General features: G+C 37.2%; 1 protein-coding gene across 2 annotated transcripts in view; it reads left to right on the forward strand.

Annotated features, from left to right (window-relative positions):
- fz2 (frizzled 2) overlaps window positions 1-20,076 on the forward strand; it is an 88,498-nt gene that overhangs the window by 1,692 nt on the left and 66,730 nt on the right. Inside the window, exon 1 of one of the 2 annotated variants that reach the window (XM_018449820.1) lies at window positions 19,107-19,706. The exons of the other annotated variant lie outside the window; for it this stretch is intronic. The gene's annotated coding sequence lies outside the window, so the exon portion shown is untranslated. Of the gene's footprint in view, window positions 1-19,106; window positions 19,707-20,076 lie in introns of those variants that run through there. 2 annotated transcript variants of the gene reach the window in all.

The following is a 20,076-nucleotide window of genomic DNA, read 5'->3' on the forward strand; positions in this document are numbered from 1 at the left end:
TATATATATATATATATATATAATAGGTATGTTAATGTAAAAAACGTATATTATTTCTTGGTTTAGCATTACCATTATATTTTACGCTCACTAAATTTGTTTTGGTCAGCATATTATCCATTCACAGATTGACACAAATATTTTTACATACAAGACTTTACAAACTGCCACTGCGCCGAGTTCATTTACATTTTGACTGCGCAAGAGATAGAGAATGTCTTTTTAAACCGACACGGCTTAATAGCGTCATTAATAACAAAGTTCTCGCTATATTCAACCGCTGTACAATGCCACGCGACAATCTTTCCCGGCAAATCCCGTTATAAACGCGAGGCTGTAAACGCAGCCGTGAACGATGCTGGCCGATAATATCGCCATCGTTAGTTTTTTTCACGGCAATTTTCTTCTTCTTTCTCTCATCCGCGATAAGCGCTATTATCTTTCGCCGTACGCGGATAATCCAAAAGACCATTTCAGTCTTTTATAGATTGTGGGCGTGTGTTATTAGTGAGCGGGCGACGCATTCGAAAACGTGCAACGAGTAATCCTCAAACTTGTTACGTAAATCGCAAGTTCCGAAAGGAGCTCTCTCTCTCTCTCTCTCTCTCTCTCTCTCTCTCTCTCTCTTTCTTTCGATTTTATTCACTCCTTCTTCTCGCAAAACCTGTCCTTCCTCTGAACCAATCCGAGCTCCTCACGCTTGCACCGTGGTTCATTTATCCACTCTTTTAGCACCTCCGCCCCTCACATTCTCATACGCACACGTGAAAAGCTCACTCTCAGTGCTAAGTAATTCGAGAGCAATTTGAATTGACGGACTACGCCGCTAGAGGAAAGTAATTACAGAGTGACGAACTATACTCGCGAGAGAACTGCGGACCTCTCCGCCGGGATTGTACGATACGTATCAACCTGTCCGCCTGTATGCGTAATCTATGCGAAAAGTACACGTGCGCTCGTGTAGCCGCGCATATATTGCAGTTTGTGGTAACGTTGATTAAAATTACTATGCAAATTAGACGGAACCAGCGCGACGAGACGCGCGCGAGAGCTAGAATAAAGAGCAGGAAGTAACGAAAGGCCAAGTCTCTTCTCGTAGAAAGCTCAGATGAACACGGCGGCGGTCGTTAACGTTTTTAGTGGCTCGTCTACAAATTTCGTCGACGTACGTACGATAAGCGGCTCTTAAACGGCGTCACAATACAGATAAAAAGTCATCTTTATCTTCAACGTTCCGTAATTGTAATTTAATTAATCCCTCATAATTTTTTTCATTAATGGCTGTGCCATGCATCTTGATAATTTCAACATAGTACAAGTCAATTATACTCGTATATATCTTGATCAAAAAGTCCCCGGAATTACCATCAGGTGATCATGCTCTGAGTCAGCTGATTTGAGTTCTGTTTTTTTTGGTTAGGTTGCCACATCTATCATTGACATTTCCATCAAATTTTATCGCCATAGCTTGACATTTAAAACAATTAAAAGTTACGCCGTCTTGAGTACATCTACCTCTGCACGTATTTTCGATTTTTTAGTTTAAAAATGGAGTTGAATTTGCAACAACGAGTTTGTATTAAATTTTTTGACCAAGAACGAAACGAATACCATCCAACAGCCATCGAATTCACCCGATATGTAAATATTTAATTGAGCAAAATTATGCGCACAAATAATTATAAATAAAATTGTTTAAATTTGGCGAATTATAAATTATAGATTTTTACAACAATAATACCTACGTAGAAAAAACGTTTTTGCTGAAGTATCTAAAAATTTGACTGTATACTAATCTGAAAATATATATATATTATATATATATATTATAAAACCCCAAACGTGATGAGCAATGCTGCAAAAAATTTTGACGTTTTAGCAAACGATTTGAGTTTTCTGCATAATTATTTTGACAGTCCAACAAAATTATTTTTCAGATCTGTATCCAGTAAAATTTTTAGATACTTCAGCAAAACTATTCTTTCCGTGCTATAAACATAACTATATATAAAAGGTTAAGAGTTGGTTTATAATAGACCGTAATCTGTTAACTTTTTCCGTAATCTATAAGAATTGACCAATCATAGTCGATTATTCTCCTCTTATTCGACTGTGATTGGTCAACTCTCACAGATTACGGAAAAAGTTAATAGATTACGGCCTATTATAAACCAATCCTTACGTTCTAATGGCGACTACATATGATTAAATCTCGCCCTCGTAGGTAGGTACATTTCTGTTTTTTCTGTCTTGAGCTTCTTCATTTGATTCTTCCAGAATGTAGGTACATTATTATCGATCCGGTTCAGAATGCAGGAACATTATTACCGATCCGACAACTCATGGCTGCCATCGATTTCGTGGAACGAAATGATTCCTCAATTCGAGTACTCGCAAGAGAGGAATGCACCTTCTCTCTAGATCGAGAGGAGGCATCGCGAATTTCCCGTAGCGAACGATGCACGAGGGTAAGCTTCACCCTCAAGGCATGTACTCGTGGGGCAGGCGAATTGATCGCGTTGGGGTAGAATCATCCATCACGGAGTGACAGTCCCGAGCTACCTACCATACCCCGCAATCCCCCTTCGTCCTCTCTTGCCCCGTTCTGCTTCTCCTTCGGTAAGAGGAATGGACAGAAGCAGGGTGGTAGCACAGGAAGGGTAAACGTAACCGAGCCCCCCCCCCTCCCCGCGAGGGAGGATGGCAAACGGAAGTGGTGGCCTCTAGCGACGAGCGACGAAGCAAGCAACCCTCTCAACAATGCTCAAGCTGATCTCATGGGACACAACGTATGTCCCTCTTCGTCTCTCATTTGATGATGTTCCTTCTTCCAATTCAGTGTCATCTACTGCTACTCGCTTTTATTTCTATCGTCTCTTCCACAATGAGCTGTTTACCTTAATCGTTGCACTCTCTTCATTCTTCGTACCTCGTCTCGTAATCCCAGCGTTTTCGCGAGCTGTTACACGAACTAAACGAATAATTCTACTGAGTAGTATCAACACTTTTCACGTCTATTAACGGCTTTCAGCTGTTTATCGCTCATATTACGAACGCTTCCTTGTTCGTTCATTTACATGCATTACTGAGTTATTAACATTACGCTATAACACATAGTACATTTTACACGGTTCAGTCTATCGTGAATTATTTTACTGTCACGCGTGTAATTCCAATATGTTATCAGCACTTTAACAAGCCGAATAAATTTTCTTGATAGACCCTACATAAGCGATCGGCGACATTGGCTGCGTTCAGCAGAGAAAACTGATTAGTGAGCGCTCAGTCTTGAGATGATTCTTTAATATGATTAATTCTTGCTTTTAATTCTTCGCTGGATCTAAATGTAGGAATCAATCATATTAAAGAATCACTGAGTGCTCATTGATCAGTTTTTTCTACTGAACGCAGCTATTCTAAAGTCACATTATCCCTTTGTTCGCTAATAACGATATATTATCATCCCACATTCTAAATAATACAAAAAAAATTCAATACGTCATCAATTCTGAGTTCATTTTCAGAATAAATATTCAGAAAAAGAATTCTTTTTGTTTCTGAAAATGAATTCTAAATTGATAACAATTGCATTCTTTTTGAATTTTTTTTAACTCTGTGCTATCTGGAATGTATCCGTAGCGTTATCATTGCGGGCAAAAGCTGCAAATTAATGCAACGAATCGAAGCGCATCCACGGTTTCACCATGGATTATATCCTACTTGACATTGAGCGAATAATGAATATTCAGCCGGTTTCCATAATGAACGATCTCGCAAAAGAACGATAATAACGTTACTATCATTGAGCTCGCGGTGCATTACTCAGTGACGGGTAATCGCATCAACGATTCCGGCAACGACCCCTCTGGCTGCGCCTCCTTGCCCTGCACCGCCGCAATTTTCTCGATCACGCGACACAAAGGACGGAAATCAATAATACGGTGAAGTTCCTATTTCAGGCAAAGCGTTTATTCCTGACCAGAAAATTTCCGATTTCCGTATTACCCGTATACTATAATTAAAAAATGATGCGACCTAAATTTATGGATGTAATTTGCTGTCTGTTCTGGAACATTTGTAAAAATAATTACAAATATGATTTAGACGTATTTTTTTCAATTTTCTATCTTGAAATTTGATTCTTATTTCATTCTTGTTTACTTGATCTATAATTATTAGAAATATATATTCTTTATTCCATGGATTACAAATTACATGATGCAGAAAATGTTGCATTCTTTGAATTGTCATATAACAGGGCAACGGCCGATCACGCGCCCTTTTCTCAGAAAGTTGACACTTCGGAAGAAACTGCGGATATTAGATACGTGCCGCTGTCGGCTCTACACTCCTGTAATCTTAAGACAATATTTGCGCTGCGCGTACTCAAATCCGCCCGGAAGCAATATCGTACGTTCTGCCTCCATTATATTGCCGCTTGCTGCTAGCGAACACCAATGATTTTCGCATGTGTTGTTAGTACGGTTAATTGACCCATGTCATGGTCTATACTATATAAAGCATCCCAGAGTATTAGTGCGGAAAATACCTTAGAGACAAATTTTCTGAATATACGACTATTCTCTTGTAAAGAAACTATGAATACTATTGTAAAAATCACAGAAAGAACAAATTTGCTAGAAGATCCAAAATTTTGCTGGATACAAATTTGGTTGGAAAATAATTTTATTGAAAACTTAAATTGGTAGCCTAGAATATCAAAATTTTTTGCAACATTGCTCATCATTTTTTAATTTTCAACATAATTATGTTGATTATCCAACAAAATTATTTTTAGATCTGTATCTGTATCTAACAAAATTTTAGATCTTTCGACAAAATCGTTTTTTCCGTGTACATCAAATAATCAATAAGGTTTAATAAATATTACAAATGTTTATGATTTAAATCAAACGTTGCGTGTATCATGATGAAGATATCAATTCGATATCTTGTTAGAATCAAATTTCAATAGTATTATTAATACATATAATCCTTATGATCAAAGAATCAAACAGGATATTTTAAATTCGAATCTTGCCACATGGTAGTACACGTGCAAAATCGATAAGAGCTTACCCTATTATTATTTTATACCAATAGTGCGCCATTAATTACATCTTTGGCGTTTGACTAAAGTAAAGAGGAGGTACAGTTTTAGTACGTTGACAGCAGGAGACACGGAGGCGTTTATCACATGGGCGTGGGAGGCACATGTGCGTTTTACATATGCGTCTCAATTATGCTCCATTCGCTCTCCGATAATAAATTTAGGAACTGCTCGTGTGGGAGACAGTAGGGCCATTCATGATATTCGCGACATTTGATGTGAACCTCATCTGTTCGTAAATTGTGGCGAGTACGTTGTGACATTTTTTATTTATTTTCTCAATATAAATATTTTATTTTGCTTTATAAAATACTTATATAAATATGTGAGATTAAATAGAAATATCATATTATCCTTGTTGTTTTGTTAAAGAAATTTACTATACGATCATATCATTTGGATCAATGTGATTAAAGAGCTCAAGAAAATAAAAAATAAACTACAGAAAAAAGATCTTACATTAACAGACAAAGAATATAAATTACATTTTAGATCAAATAGACCCGAACAAATAAGGATTAAGATAAAGAGCAAACAAGTTTTTATAAATTATTTCATCATTCATAGCAACCTAAGGTAAGGTGGATTTCCAAGATATTTGGAAAAGTAGGATTAGATTTAACGAGACAATTTTGTTCATTTTTCATCTAATCAATGTAATAAAATCTGGAAATCTTGACAGATTCGCGTAAAGGAGGCACGGCAGTGTCGCTGCGCTTGGCTTAGCGCCGAGACACTACCGTGTCTCCAGATAAGTGAAAAAAAGTAAATAATGTATATCATGAAACTTCTTCCTCTGTTAATTTTAGAATGTTATCGTTATTAAGTTATACAATATTGATGTCGAAACGTAAATTTTTCAAGAAAATAAGACACTGTTGAATATAGTGATCCTCTGCTATACATAGCATAGAAAAACGAAAAAAGAGAGTAAATAAAAAATAAGCAATATATATTTAACAGAAATACAATATATATTTCTATCTATCGTTCTGTCTATCTGTCACAAAGAAGTTTTGTCGACTAATGTTTGATTAAATACGTCTCGCAAATATTAATATATCAATCGCGAAATTAAACAATATCGCGTTCCGATTATATAAAAAGAACCGATCTTTTCATCAGTTTTTTATTAATTTAATAATTTATACTTTGATCCGGCAAATGATACAATGATCTCGCGTGTATTGTTCAGCTTACATTTTTATCCACTTTTACACATCATCGCTCTGTCATATTCCATTTTAATTTTATCGAATTCTACATAATATTGCGTTGATAGTGCGAAGTGACCTGTTCAACAATCGCCCTATGAGAAGCTCTTTTGAGGTTAACGCTATGCATGGCACATATGAGGTGAGAGAGCATTGTGATCTCGTAATGGACCAATATTTGCGATATGTACGCGGGAGGGTTACCGCGGCTTACACTCGCAACCCTTGCGGGTTAACACACCACTGGAATTTAATGAAATAATTACGAGCGAGACTTGTCTGCATGGAAGACAAAATGGTAATCAAATTTTCAATATTTTACTTTCTAGATTCTTTAGAGATAATGTAAAAAAAAATAAAATTTTGTGTGTGTGTATCATTTGTGAAATTGTTTCATAAATAATATAGAATTTTATTTTTTTATTTGGTGGTCATGAAAATTTTTTTATAATTATTAATATATCGAACATTTTTTATAATTTAATTCTAAATTTTAGATTTTTCACATACAGTTTTGTAGGTATCGTAAATTTTTCCCTTTCAATCTAAAACCATATATGGTACGCCAATATATTTTAGACTCTTATTTTACCTCTTTCTAGAGGAAAAATTAACAATAATTTAATAATTTTTTGAAATTCGTTTCTATAATTTTACATATACTCAGATAAAATTAGACTGCGTCAGGAAAACCGAATGTGTGAAAGTGCATACCTGTGTGACTTGTAATAACGAGCGATCTGACCATTTTTGTCGGTTATGCCGAACCTGTCGACTTATTGAGCATCGTTGCGCGTGGGACGATGGTTCTGTGAGTCGGCTATTCATATGAAGACGTAATTGGACCGGTTGACAGTTTCCGAGTCACTCATTTGACATGTGACATGATTCAGAAGCGTCGAGTCGTTGTCACATCTTCAATTGGCTCCTCCGTTCGAACAATCAGCAAGATCAACAAGAATCGCATATCGTCTCCGTCATTTTCGTCTATCTTTGTCACATAGTTCTTTGTTTGCCACTTCGAAGCTCGTCCAACGACTGCCCGCTTTCTTTCTGCGAAGTGCTTGAGCAATTCATCTCGCAGCACATACATATACTGTCTCTTCATCTACTATCTATACATATACTATCTCTTCTTAATTAAAAAGGTCTGTCAAACTCGCAGAAATATTTTGGACAAAATAAAACATTCATAGTTTTATTTTGCATAAAAAATATTTGATCAAAGTTTAAAAGACGATATTTTCATGATTTTAATCGAAAGTTAACGAAATAAATTTATCTCCAGATATTATAGAATGTTAACATATCGCGTGAATCTAGTTGTAATTTTCGAAGAATAGGTATGCTATTAACATCTTCTTTAATGTCAGCTAGTGCCAGATAATACAAGAGCGATCAAGGGGAAATCGTAGTAGCCAAAAGGTTAATCGCATAGATTGTCTATCGATATGTCAATCTGCGCCGCAGGCACAGGCGGTGTTCCGAGTATCGATAACAGTAAAAGTTCCGTTGGACATCCGTAATGGACATTATTATGCACCTTGGCCGTCGCTACACCTGTCTAACTCAACAGCAAAGCGATGAGCGTAAGGAACACGAGATTCGCCGGTGTTCGGTTCGGTGTATGAGCTCCTCGGAATTTGTTTATCAAAGCGTTTAGTCGGAAATGATAATTCCCGGCTGGCATTTAATCGTAATTATATACGGCGTGCTAATTGTACGTTATTAGACGCTCGTCAAGTGCCTGACAAACAATCACGAGCGGTGTCGAGATCCGCATATCCGGTGTTCTCGTCTCACCGACAGGACGGCGAGTGCTGGTAGAGCAACCACAACCCGACGAGGTAATCTCTCGCAATTTCCCGTAAGCTCGTTGCGAATGTAGCAAAACAATCGGATGACGAAAGCAGAGGAGGGAAACGGAAACCAACGATGCACCGATCGAATCAGAATGATGAAACGTGCATCGAACTTGCAAACTTCATTTACCGTTATCAAGCGAAATCGATCTCCAACAGACAGGCACAGTTGAGCACCTCTACGTGGTTGGCAACAAATCAGCATGACAAAGAGTATAGGAAGGAGGTGGTGGTACTCGAACGCGTTCGGCTCGGTATACGCTGCCAGTTGAAGACCGAAGGGGTGTGTGGCCAGTGAAATCTGTCACCCGGATGTCAATCAATATTTCGTGGGGTTCGTACGCGCGCCCCCCAACCAACCTTCTGTTCAGCCTCTCTTATCGTTCCCCCGCCTCTCTATCCCCGTGCGTGTCCTCGTCTATCTGCCTCTCTCTTTTCCTCTTTTGCGTGCGTGATCGCGTCATGCGTGCGCGTCAACTGGCTAGACAGAAACTACAGGACCGCGTGTGCGACTATCATCAACATACGACCGACAACAAATCCCCTTTCTCTCTCTCTCTCTCTCTCTCTCTCTCAAAAAACTCTCTCTCTCTCTCTCTCTCTCTCTCTCTCTCTCTCTCTCTCGCTCGCTCTGGAAGCGATTAATTTTCTAGTGGAAATTAATCAAGAGGAAAAAATATGTGCCGGGCGTGCGTAGACAATATAGTGATCTGATGGTAGATGGGAATGTAACAGCCGGTCGTAATCGTCCGATGTAGTCGCCCCCACGACACATAATGCCTAAGCGAAGCACTCTGTCCATTAATAAATCATAACAGGTTCTTCCGATTGCGTCGCGTTAATACGCCAGACGGGCAACTTTTGTTGCTGCTTCGTGACATTCTAATTTCGCTAAAAAGACCGATAAAAATAGCACCTTTCAAACCTAGCTATTAACTTACTATAATCGTTCATCAGTTTCTACTGTACATAATGCACATCATAATATTATACATTACATATAATGTACGTAATGTACATACGCGAAAAGTAAACGGGTATATCTGGCCAAACTAATCACATGCTTCGCGATTTTTTCGCACTAGAGTATTCCTCGCGTCATTGTTTGTCAATATTTAAAATAGCTGCCCATCCACAATAGGCTTAACTAAGCCGACTTTAAGCGAGCTAGAACAGAAAGCTCTCGATGTCGAAGTGAGAGACAAAGTATAGAAGAGAGGGATGGGAATCATGATTCTCCCGTTATGCGAAACGACCAGACGCACTTCACATTCGATTCGGCGTCGACGCCAACGAACGTCGACGTTCCCCGTCATCGTCGAGCTAGCCGGCCAGGCTCTCGTAGTTATCTGCGCACCGCGGAATATTATGAATCGGGGGTGCGCAACGTTACCGTACGCATCCCTCAAAATAGAGTTACGAAACTGTAACTACGTTTCGATGCATTAATGCGACATAGGGCCCTGGGGTTGAACCTTGGGAACTTCGTCGGAATTCACGGCGGCATAGCGCGACCGCTCGCTGCAACGAATCGATCGCGGTTACATCGCTTTTCGGTGCGTCAAGAGGGAAAGCCGTTTATAGCGCTTTGCTTGCACAGGGATGTAACCTCGTCATAATCGTCGAACAAGGAGTAGAGACTAGGAGACATGATGGCATAGTGAATCAGACTTAGAATTGTATTGGCACTGAGCCACTTATAAGTACGTGTCTTGCATTAGGATTACCGTACTTCCAACTGGAATAGGAAAATAGAATAATATTAAGATAACATGCTCATAATTAGTATGAGAATAGTAGGTATAGGTATAACTTAAAATTAGTATACACATTAATAATTAGTTTGCAAGATTTTGTGCAAAAGTATGAAAACTTATAATAATTTGAAATTAGATCGACAAGAATAAATCGATTAATTAAAGGAAGACAATCCTATTTTCGGTCAAAGCGGATTTTAGTACTTAAATATTTCAGTGTAATTTATATAAATACATATCCAATTCTGCAAACCATGCGCCGAAATCTTTTTTAGTCTTGAAACACAATCGTGAACAAAACGATAGAATAGTAAATTAGTAATAATTGATCATCAATTTAATATTTGTGATATTACTACTCTAAAAAAATTTCAACTTGCACACACAGTGTATAAATTTACATTGAAATATTTAAACACTAAAAACACGAAAAAAAGTGTTTTTTTTTTTAATCAAACAGTATGTTATTATTCAGTGGTTGACGTCATAGAATCACAATTCACTTAAACTACTATGCGTACTTTTAAACATATCACGCAGAAGTCTCAGTTCTTTCATTGATCAGACGTTTTAATGCTTCTGTAAAATAAATGATGATAATAAGATTTGATTACACGAATGGGACATGTATTGTACCGTAGAAATATTTTCGGCGCATTATAGAATGTCACGTTGTAGAAAGACGCATATATACGTATCATTTATAGATTCTGTTTATACGAGTAACAATACTAGTCATTTGAAAACAAATTTGGACCGCGAGCTATGCATACAAAATCAAAACTGTTTTCAGAATTGATTTCTAGAAATTCGAATGGCGTTTGGATTATTCGCGCTCGGATTCTACACGGATGCATTAAATTCCTGCTCTCGAGACGCTTAAATCTTCATCGTAATCCGCCGGCATCACAGAATGCTTGCATCGCTGCGACGACAAGAACGATGACGGTACTTTAAGAGCGCCAAATGTTGCACTCAACAAGCATCTCACAAGTGCGCTTTGCCACTGACGCGTATTATGCTCAAGAATATTATTTTTTCATGTTCTAAATTCTTCTTTTTCTTCCATGTGTTAAATATCTATGAATTTCGTGGAGAGCTACAAATTTATTCAGATGGAAAAGCACGATTGAAATTGTCAATAATTAATAATGTTTGTTTCATGTTCCACTAATAATGTAATAATCAATATACACGTACAACATTAAGAACGCACAAAATCAGATTTGTTATATATGTATAATAATCCAATATATCGAAATACATATATTTAATTCATAAATAATATTCATGAACCTAATTCTCTACATGAGGAATATCTATTTAGCAATGAAATACATAGCAATGCGGTGTTCGTCCACTATATTGTTCGCCATCATCAACGATGATAGTGTTGCTGGGGAGGGGGGGTAAGAAATGGGGGTTTTTTCTCAGTGTAGCAGCCAGGGGCGTGCCTTATGAACGTGTATGACAAGTAGGCGGCCAGTGGCCGAAGTCGAAATTCATTGAATTATAGGTACATACTTGGACAAATGCGAAATCGCAGTTTTTTAAATATTAGCAGCGTTTTTTTTAAATTATCTTTCTTTGTTATTCAATTCCATCAATACAGATTCATTTTAATTTCTTAAGTCTATTTCTATCAATGTATTTAATTTTAATTTCGGTTTAATTTAGAATCAGAAAAATTAGAAAATATTAGAAAATATTAGAAAATATTAGAAAAATTCTTAGTATTAGAAAAAGATAACAAGCACGTTAAACTAAGATAAGGTTACATTGGTAGAAATGGACATAAAAGATTAAAGTTAATCAATATTGATAAAGTTAATCAATATTGATAAAAATAAATAATAGAAGATTATTTTGATAGAAATGAGTACTATAGATAACTTACTTTTTATCTTTTTCTGGTTCTGAGAATTAAAATTAGGAAAATTATATGAAATACAATTCATATATAGATATGAATTTATAGAGATATGCTAGAGAATTTATATAGAGATATGCTAGAGCAGATTCTCTTTTTGCCTCTTTTTTTAAATCGATTTCTCCAAATAATTATACATATATACACATTTTTGGAATAACAAAATTTAAAATTATTTTTGCATGCGAGCGGCTAATTTTTTTTGCACGTCTCTGGCAGGAGCCCTCAGCATAGGGCACAGTCGGACTACTTTGATCGCCACTAAAACATTTTCGCTACCCTTCTTCCATAAGCCGTCAACCCTTTCGCCGTATCTTGCCTTGTCACCACCGATAGTAGCTACTGCTATTTACGCCGTGACGGCAACGGCGGACGGTTGCATTGCTCACTACCAACTAATTACAGCCGCACCGCGTCGCGTCGCATCGCGTCGTATATGAGAGAAGTATAGAAACGAAACCAAGCAAAAGGGGACCATACCAAGCCTTTACATGTTGCGTAAAACCCGAGTCTACATAGATGCTCTTGCTCATACCAGAGAAACACATTGCGGTTCTATTACACTCGCATTGCCCGCCTCGCTAACTTGACGACGGCTACAAAAGAGCTCACAGATAAATTCGTTCCCACGTAGTTTCAAGTGTTGTTTACGAATGTTTACATGAAAAAAATTTTTTGTTGAAATATCTACAAAATTTAGGTAGAGGCACATCTGAAAATAATTTTGTTGGACCATCAAAATAATTATGTAGGAAATTCAAGCATTATGAATAATGTTGAAAAAAGTTTTGGCGTTCTAGCAATCATCTCGAGCTTCCTAAAATTCCAAAATTACACTGTTAAATATCAAAAGAGCAATAGTAACTCATCCTTTAAGTTAAATATAAATATTATAAATTTCCGTCTATATCAAAATGTGAATCATTCCATTTCTCTTTCTTAGTTTAAAAGTAAACGTCTATATTGGTTTATGCGCTTAGAAAGTAACTAAATTTGAGTCAAATTTAATATCTTTTTTTGAATTAAATTGTTTAACTTCATTTAGTCAAATTAACGACATATTGAGTAGGATCAATAGTTACGTATAGAAATGATTAAAAATAACACTCAAATTGGGTATAATTTGATATGAATTTAACAGTATATTTTTAACGCTCCAACAAAATTATTTCAGGATCTTCATCTAGCTAAATTTTTAGATATTTCAATAAAATCTTTCCATATATAAAGCGAAAAAAATTACATAAACCTGCCAGTCGGAAACTGTAATATAAGAATCGTGGTACAGCTATGATGAAGTTACATACCATTTTCAAAGAATCATCAGCGTAACATTATCTACAGTTGTTTCTACTCAGTCAGTCTTTTTTTCATCTATCTATCTACACTTGTCTTCCAGGCGGACAGTTATGAGAAAGCAGCAACGTAGAGTCTCTTTAACGCTTGCACCCACAAAAACCTCGAGAGAATATTTGTCTCTTCGAGCAAATTCAACTTCGATTCGTTTCAGTCGTCATTACTGTCGACCCATTTTCTATCTCAGCTTTTTTTTTAATTTTTTTCCTTTTTGATTAAGTATGATGGATAAACGAATTCATATGTGAGACATAAAACAAACCTCTTCTCTTTGTCACAAATAAGCTCCCTTCAGCGCTACAGCGTGATTTACAGTGCGGAAACCACTGTCGCGACTCATCAACGCAATCTCTCCGAGTCTTCTCCTAAGAAGAAATTCACCAGGCAAACTTAACGAATGGTAACGATGCGAAAAAAGAGGGAAAGCTTTAGCGAAAGTTGGAGTCCTAACGCATCAAAGCAAGGATGCTCCTTCTGTCGGAAAATTAGGCCGTGTGACGTCTTTGAGAATTTTCCCCCGTCCAAATATCAGCTTCGACTACTCTGTTTCGACGTTAACGAGAACATTTCGCATTAGTAAAAAAAAAAAAAAATTTCTGCGCGCTCGTCGATGCGCGAACAAGAGTCGTGCGCGTCGTCTTTGAGGATCGGGTTTTTCTTCGTGATGGCCTCGATGAGATCGAGAAACTTCCCCTCTTACCGTCGCAATGCTTGAGAATTACGAATTCATAAAAAAAAACAGGCGCACTCATTAAGGTTTCATCGTGATTTTTTTTCTTTTGTCCTTGCGTACACGAGCAAACTTTATGCCACTCACTCGACCATCATTCGTCAACAACAAAGACTTTTCGGCTGAGTGATCGTTGCTTTCCGTTTTACTCATCCATTTGTATGAAAATTATCGTGCAAACGATGAGTAGATGGAAAAAAAGAAGAAAGGATAGAGTGGATTATGTTCAGTGTATATGTATACGAGAATTGTCATCGAGTAAATGAAGAGCGCAGCGAAATTCATGACAGCATTCGAAAAAGGAAAAAAAAGCCACAGACGAGGGTAACGTTGAGAAGCGGAAAGAGAGAAAGGCTTTCTTTTTCGTTCTCTGACCGGCCATTCTGTACGATGTCACAAAGTATAATACGAACTAATTACCTCGTCGTCATCAAAGCTGTACTTAACTGAAACTAGGGGACAATAAGTGGGCACTTTCGTGAACTGTTCTGCATACGTGGCATCGGAAGCAAAACTCGTCTTCTGATATGAGGAGACAAAGAGAAAAAAAGACAAAAACGATGGAAGGAATTGCGAATGAGAGCGAGGAATCTGGAGCAGGGAGAGAAAGAGAAAGAGCAAAAGAACATTCAGCAGCGAAGGATTATTGAAAATGGAAGATCCGCAAAAGAACGATAGAGACAATCGAAAAGGCACGAACAGGAAGAACTTTCTTTCAGTTGATTAGATGCGCGATATGAAAAAAAAAACTAGAAACGAGAATGAGAAAGAGTGCGCACATTGTCAAAGCTTCGTCGCCTCTCGACTCTCTTTTTAGCGTGCATTGCCGCGCGTACAAAGGGAAAAGTCAAAGTAGGTACCATCATCTGGCTACGATGACCATCGTACGAATCTTCAAGAAAAAAATACTGTAATTAGCCTCTTCAGGATTCCCTATCTGGATCTCATTTTGTCAGGAGCACATTCGACGACATTATTGCTGTATCTCTTGTACTCGAAGGAAGGACAAGTAGGCGAGAAAAGTAAGGGAGGACGGATGTGCGTACGTGAGTAGCAGAGTGCCAGGACCCATCTCCCCTGTTGTCATCGGCGTCGCCGTTCTTTCTCGCTGTGAACGCAATGCATATGAACTTCAAGAGAGCCAATGGAGCTGTGCAGCGGAAAACTTCAAAGCCACCAAAACGATTGTTCGGCAACGCTCCCGTGCGTATGCGTTTCGAGAGGCAGCCGAAGGGGCGCAAGTACTCGCGAACGCGCGCGCCCATCCCTTTGATTATCTTCAAGCTACTCATGCTCTTACTCCTTTTCTCTCTTTTCGTAATTCCCTTTTTTCTTTCTTTCTCTTTTGGTAGAACAGACGGAAAGCCGATGAAGAAGGGCTGAAATACGTCGGGAAGACGTGCCGCGACGCGCATCGTAATTCTTATATGTGTAGCGCGAATGAAAAGAGAAAAGCCACCATAACTCCTGTATGATGAAGGAACACTGCATTATGGCAAAGAGTATCGTGCGACGCTTGGCGCCTCCTCGCCGGACGGAGCGAGTTCATTGATTTTATGAGTATTCGTCTGACCTCGCCTTCTGTGCGTGATTCGATCGAGAAAGAGACGTCGATAATTAATGCTCCATCGAATTTCATTCTCTTTGTTCATTTTCCCTGAACAATAAACAGATCCAGATTATAATTAGTCTGCCCTTTAAAAGTTTGGAGCATTCTATAATTTTTAGATAAAAACATGATTCTTCACAGATGTAATTATTATTTTATTGAAAAAAAAACTCATTTTTTTAATATACGCTATTGCAATAAAATTTATGATTGGAACAATATAAACTTTCACAATGTTACATTTACAATGTTAGTAAATAAAGGTAATTAAACTTTGTTTTCAAAATTTAAAGACATTCCAAACTTTGGAACAATAATGTATATCTACACTGCCATTAGTTCGCGCTATAAATATTTTTTTATATTTCATTTACATTAACTTTTTGGTTCATTAAACTAATTCTTGAAATTTTTGTTGATTATTAGGAAAGGAGTACACTGAAAAAAATGCATGTAATTTTACATGGAAATTACGTGTTCATGCCTGGAAAATTACCTAAATATGATTGGAAATTTACAATTTCCAGTAAATTTCCAATCATATTTAAGTAATTTAAATAATTTTCCAGTCATAAACATGTAATTTCCATGTAAAATTACATGCATTTTTTTCAGTATACAAATGATTTTTATATTGATTTATTATTATAAATATGAATCTTTATAAAGAAGGAACTTGTGTCGGACTTACCAATCAGCTAAAAAACAGTCAAACATTCCGTGTTAACTCCACTGATGTAGAAACCTAGTAATAACATTGAGATTTGATGGGTTAATCCTTCATCAAATATCCATTATAATCGCGTTATTTCTTGCGAAAAGACGCCAGTGGTTAAGGTCTTCAAATAATCCAATTTAAATAAACTTTGCATGTGTCTGTTCAACTTTTACAACCTGTCAAGCAAGGTTTCAACAAGTCAACTATTCATTAAGACTCGTTACAAATAAAGCTAAATATCCGTGACGAGGATCATAACTTGCACAGTCTCAGTTCTGAGAGGCGTCGTTTGGTGACTGCGACCACGACAGCGACCACTATCATCGAGAATTACGAGCGTCATTATCATCCAGAGTAATGTTGTATCGGATCGAATTCTTTTGCGTCTGGAAAGATACAATCCGGTCGCTGAAGAGCGATATTGTCGTTGCAGTATAACCCCAGCAATATAATGACAAGTCGCGAGTCGATTACATTCATAATAATCAAAGTTATGACATTTGAATGATTTTTCGAAATAATTAACAAACTATGACTCAATATGGTACAATTTCTTCATGCTTACTTACTATTCTACTAGATTATCTATATATTTTGTTTGATGTGCTGATTTTATTTAGAGAAAATAATTTTTTATGATCACGTTTTATTTTTAGATTTGTCTTTGATTCAAGATCTTCGATTGGAATTTTCATGTCGCATTTTGTACTTCAAGATTCCGTGAACTGGTTCTCGATTATCGACATAAATAACGGCTATACTCGAAAGTTATTAATATCTTAATTATAGGCTCTCGTTTTTGCGAGAACGTCTGGTCGATTGGTTTTTCAAAGCAGGATAAGAGTCTGCTTACGCGACTTCTATTATAAACGGCAATATATACGATTGCATACAATTAAAAATTCCTCTATCTTCTCGTACAACTGGATTATGAATTATCTTTAGCGCTTAAAGCACAATTATACAGACTATTTAAAAAATAGTTATATATTTTAAGAGCAGGAAGAGTACATCAAGACAAGAGAAAAAGATCTAATGGATAGGTTCCAAAATGTACCTATTGTATGCGAGATATGAATTAGTTTTTATCATCAATTCATTACTATAGGACGTATTCTACAGCTCTTAGTCTGCCTCATCAATAAATAAAGTGCTGTCTGTGAACCATGAATCTTCACTTTTTTAGAAGCCGTTGATAGACCAATCTAGCATGATGAAGAATTGTCCAAGAAAATGATTAATGCCTTCGGTTACTGCTATTTTTATAATATCTGTTTCTGGACGTTCTTCTATTCTTTTCAATACTCGCTCCTTTATATCAGATATATGAATTGTGCGATATATGCTGCGATCTATTCGAAGTGTCAATACTGTCAATGATTCAATTTCTGTAAGTCGCTTATAAAGAGCTTGCTGAATATCTTGAGATCGGCGATATCTTTGGGAGCAAAATTGACCAGATTTCTGTCAATAGCTTTTAAAAAAGTGTGTTAAAGATCCCCAGTTCACAATCAGCTTTTTATTTACCAATAAGACTAAGGATTGTAGAGTCATCTCTTAGATAAATATTGATCCATATCTCAATGAATGGTATTTGCATCCGATACATATCTATATGTATATTCGTTTTAGGACTTATGTTCATTAGATATTTTTCTTTGTGAACTATTATTTGCTCTTAGATCTTTTTTTGATACTCTGTTTTTAAAACAATTTTTGAAAGCATTAGTCTTACAAAAGAACTGTCGGAATTGTTTCTTATCGATTTTTATGGACTTGGTATATTGTAGAAATGTAGAACAAAAAAAAATGAAATAATTTGTATAAGTTTGTATAAAAATTTAATGGTATCTTTTATTCTTACAATAACAATGTATTTATATTTTTCGAAAATGTTTAAAATGAAAAAAATCTGTTAATTTTGAGGAATTGTTTCAACTCTTGTATCTTGAGATAAGCAGATAAAACAAATAGTGTTTAATATTGTTTGATGTTCTATAACATATCCAAAGCTTATCAAAATCCATTAACTAACATTTCCACGGTTTCAGACTGTTGGATAAGAGCGTTATGTTAATTTTGTTTAACTTTAATCTCTTCTCATCCCCGACAGTTTTGACAAATCATTCATTACAAACACAAGATCATCAAAATCGATGATGGACATTTCCGATGGTTCCCTTTTCAATTGGATAAGATTATGTTAATCGTTTGTTATAGCTCTAATCTCTTATTATTTTTTAAGCATTTTCAACAACACGCTTATTTTTTATATATATATATTTTCAATATTTCTATATATTCTAATTGTATTTTTTTTTAATTTACCTAAACTTATCTCTTTACCAATTACATTATTCTCATCTTCAACCAGCGAATTATGAGTTATAATTTTACATTAGTGTCCTGGTATATTAGCAATGCAGGAACGTGACAAAGATCTATATCGGACGATCTCGCGGGTGGGAATATAAAAATTTGCGATATCTCCCCAGCGCAGCGGATTGCGAAGCGTCGCGTTGTCGCGCAATCACGACGGCACGCACGCGCTCGCGATGGAACGCCGGTCGGTGGAAAATTCGCAATGATAAGCGAGAGGCGCGATGCCGCGTCGAAACGGGGGAGAAGAGTCAGAAAGAGCGACGGCACGCGGACGCGCGCAGCCGACGCGAGCATTGGATAAAAGCGAGCGTCACCGTGCGGCGCGTACATTTATCGCGAGTCTACGAAACCGTCAACCAGAACGGCACCACGTGAGAAGACGCGCGCGATGGTATACGTAAACTACTCTTGACTCTTGAACCATTGTACGACCCGCATTCCGTTTTCGACCGCGATAAATTCCATCAGATAATCGGTGCAAATACGCATCGAAAATGACTTCGTCTGGAGAATTCGAGAGAAGATAAATCGACTATTTCCGGTGCTCTTTCTTATCGTTCCGGATGTCGAGTGGAGATACATAAGTCTTGTCGCACGGGCGACTTCGTCGAAATAGCGTGACGATTTAAGGCAATAGCAAATGATCCGGAGTCGCCAAGAGCGCGATTTTCTATCAAGAAGTGACTAAGATGAATAGAATGTGACGGTCCGGGACCAGAATTTACTTGAGAGGAAAATCGTATCGAAGTCACACGGACCGTGATGTTGATGAGAATGGCCGCGGCAAACGCAGCGAAATAGAGAGTTGGAAGAGAGCGAAAAAATACACGAGAAAAGCATTCGTCCGCATGATTGCTCGACGTGTGACGTCAATGAACTGAATAGTGAGCCGATAATCAGTGTGATAACTTCACGCTACGTCGATACATTATCAGTAGACAATACGTGCAAACGGAACGACGAAGACAGGCATTGCTGGAGAATCGCGCGTTCAAGAAGCTCGGCCGCCAACGTAATCTAATCGGGACCGACTGTCAGGTGAGAAGATCTGTAGAATCCGCGATGTATTTAACCGTTATAACGTGTTGTCGGAATTAATCGGTTGCTACGCGATCAAATTATCTCACCGGATGATTTGTTAGCTGCGCTTCGATCGTTACCTCGAAACAAGATTGTCTCGTAAGGAAGATAAATGTCTTCCACAGCAATTAAGAGGAACATAGATATTCATCTTGACAAAATTCTCGTTTCCGTTTTGACAAGGAGAGATGGCTGTGTCTTATCTTCAATTTCGCATCACAAAGTTGATAGGATCGGCTAGTTGATACAAACGGAAGACGATTTTACTCCATGTTGCATATATTAACGATATGCATTTGTTATAAAAAATATACATGCAGTTATAATG

This window comes from Mycetomoellerius zeteki, unplaced genomic scaffold, assembly GCF_001594055.1.
Source record: "Mycetomoellerius zeteki isolate Tzet28-1 unplaced genomic scaffold, Tzet1.0 scaffold25, whole genome shotgun sequence".
In the NCBI taxonomy this organism is placed as follows: domain Eukaryota; kingdom Metazoa; phylum Arthropoda; class Insecta; order Hymenoptera; family Formicidae; genus Mycetomoellerius; species Mycetomoellerius zeteki.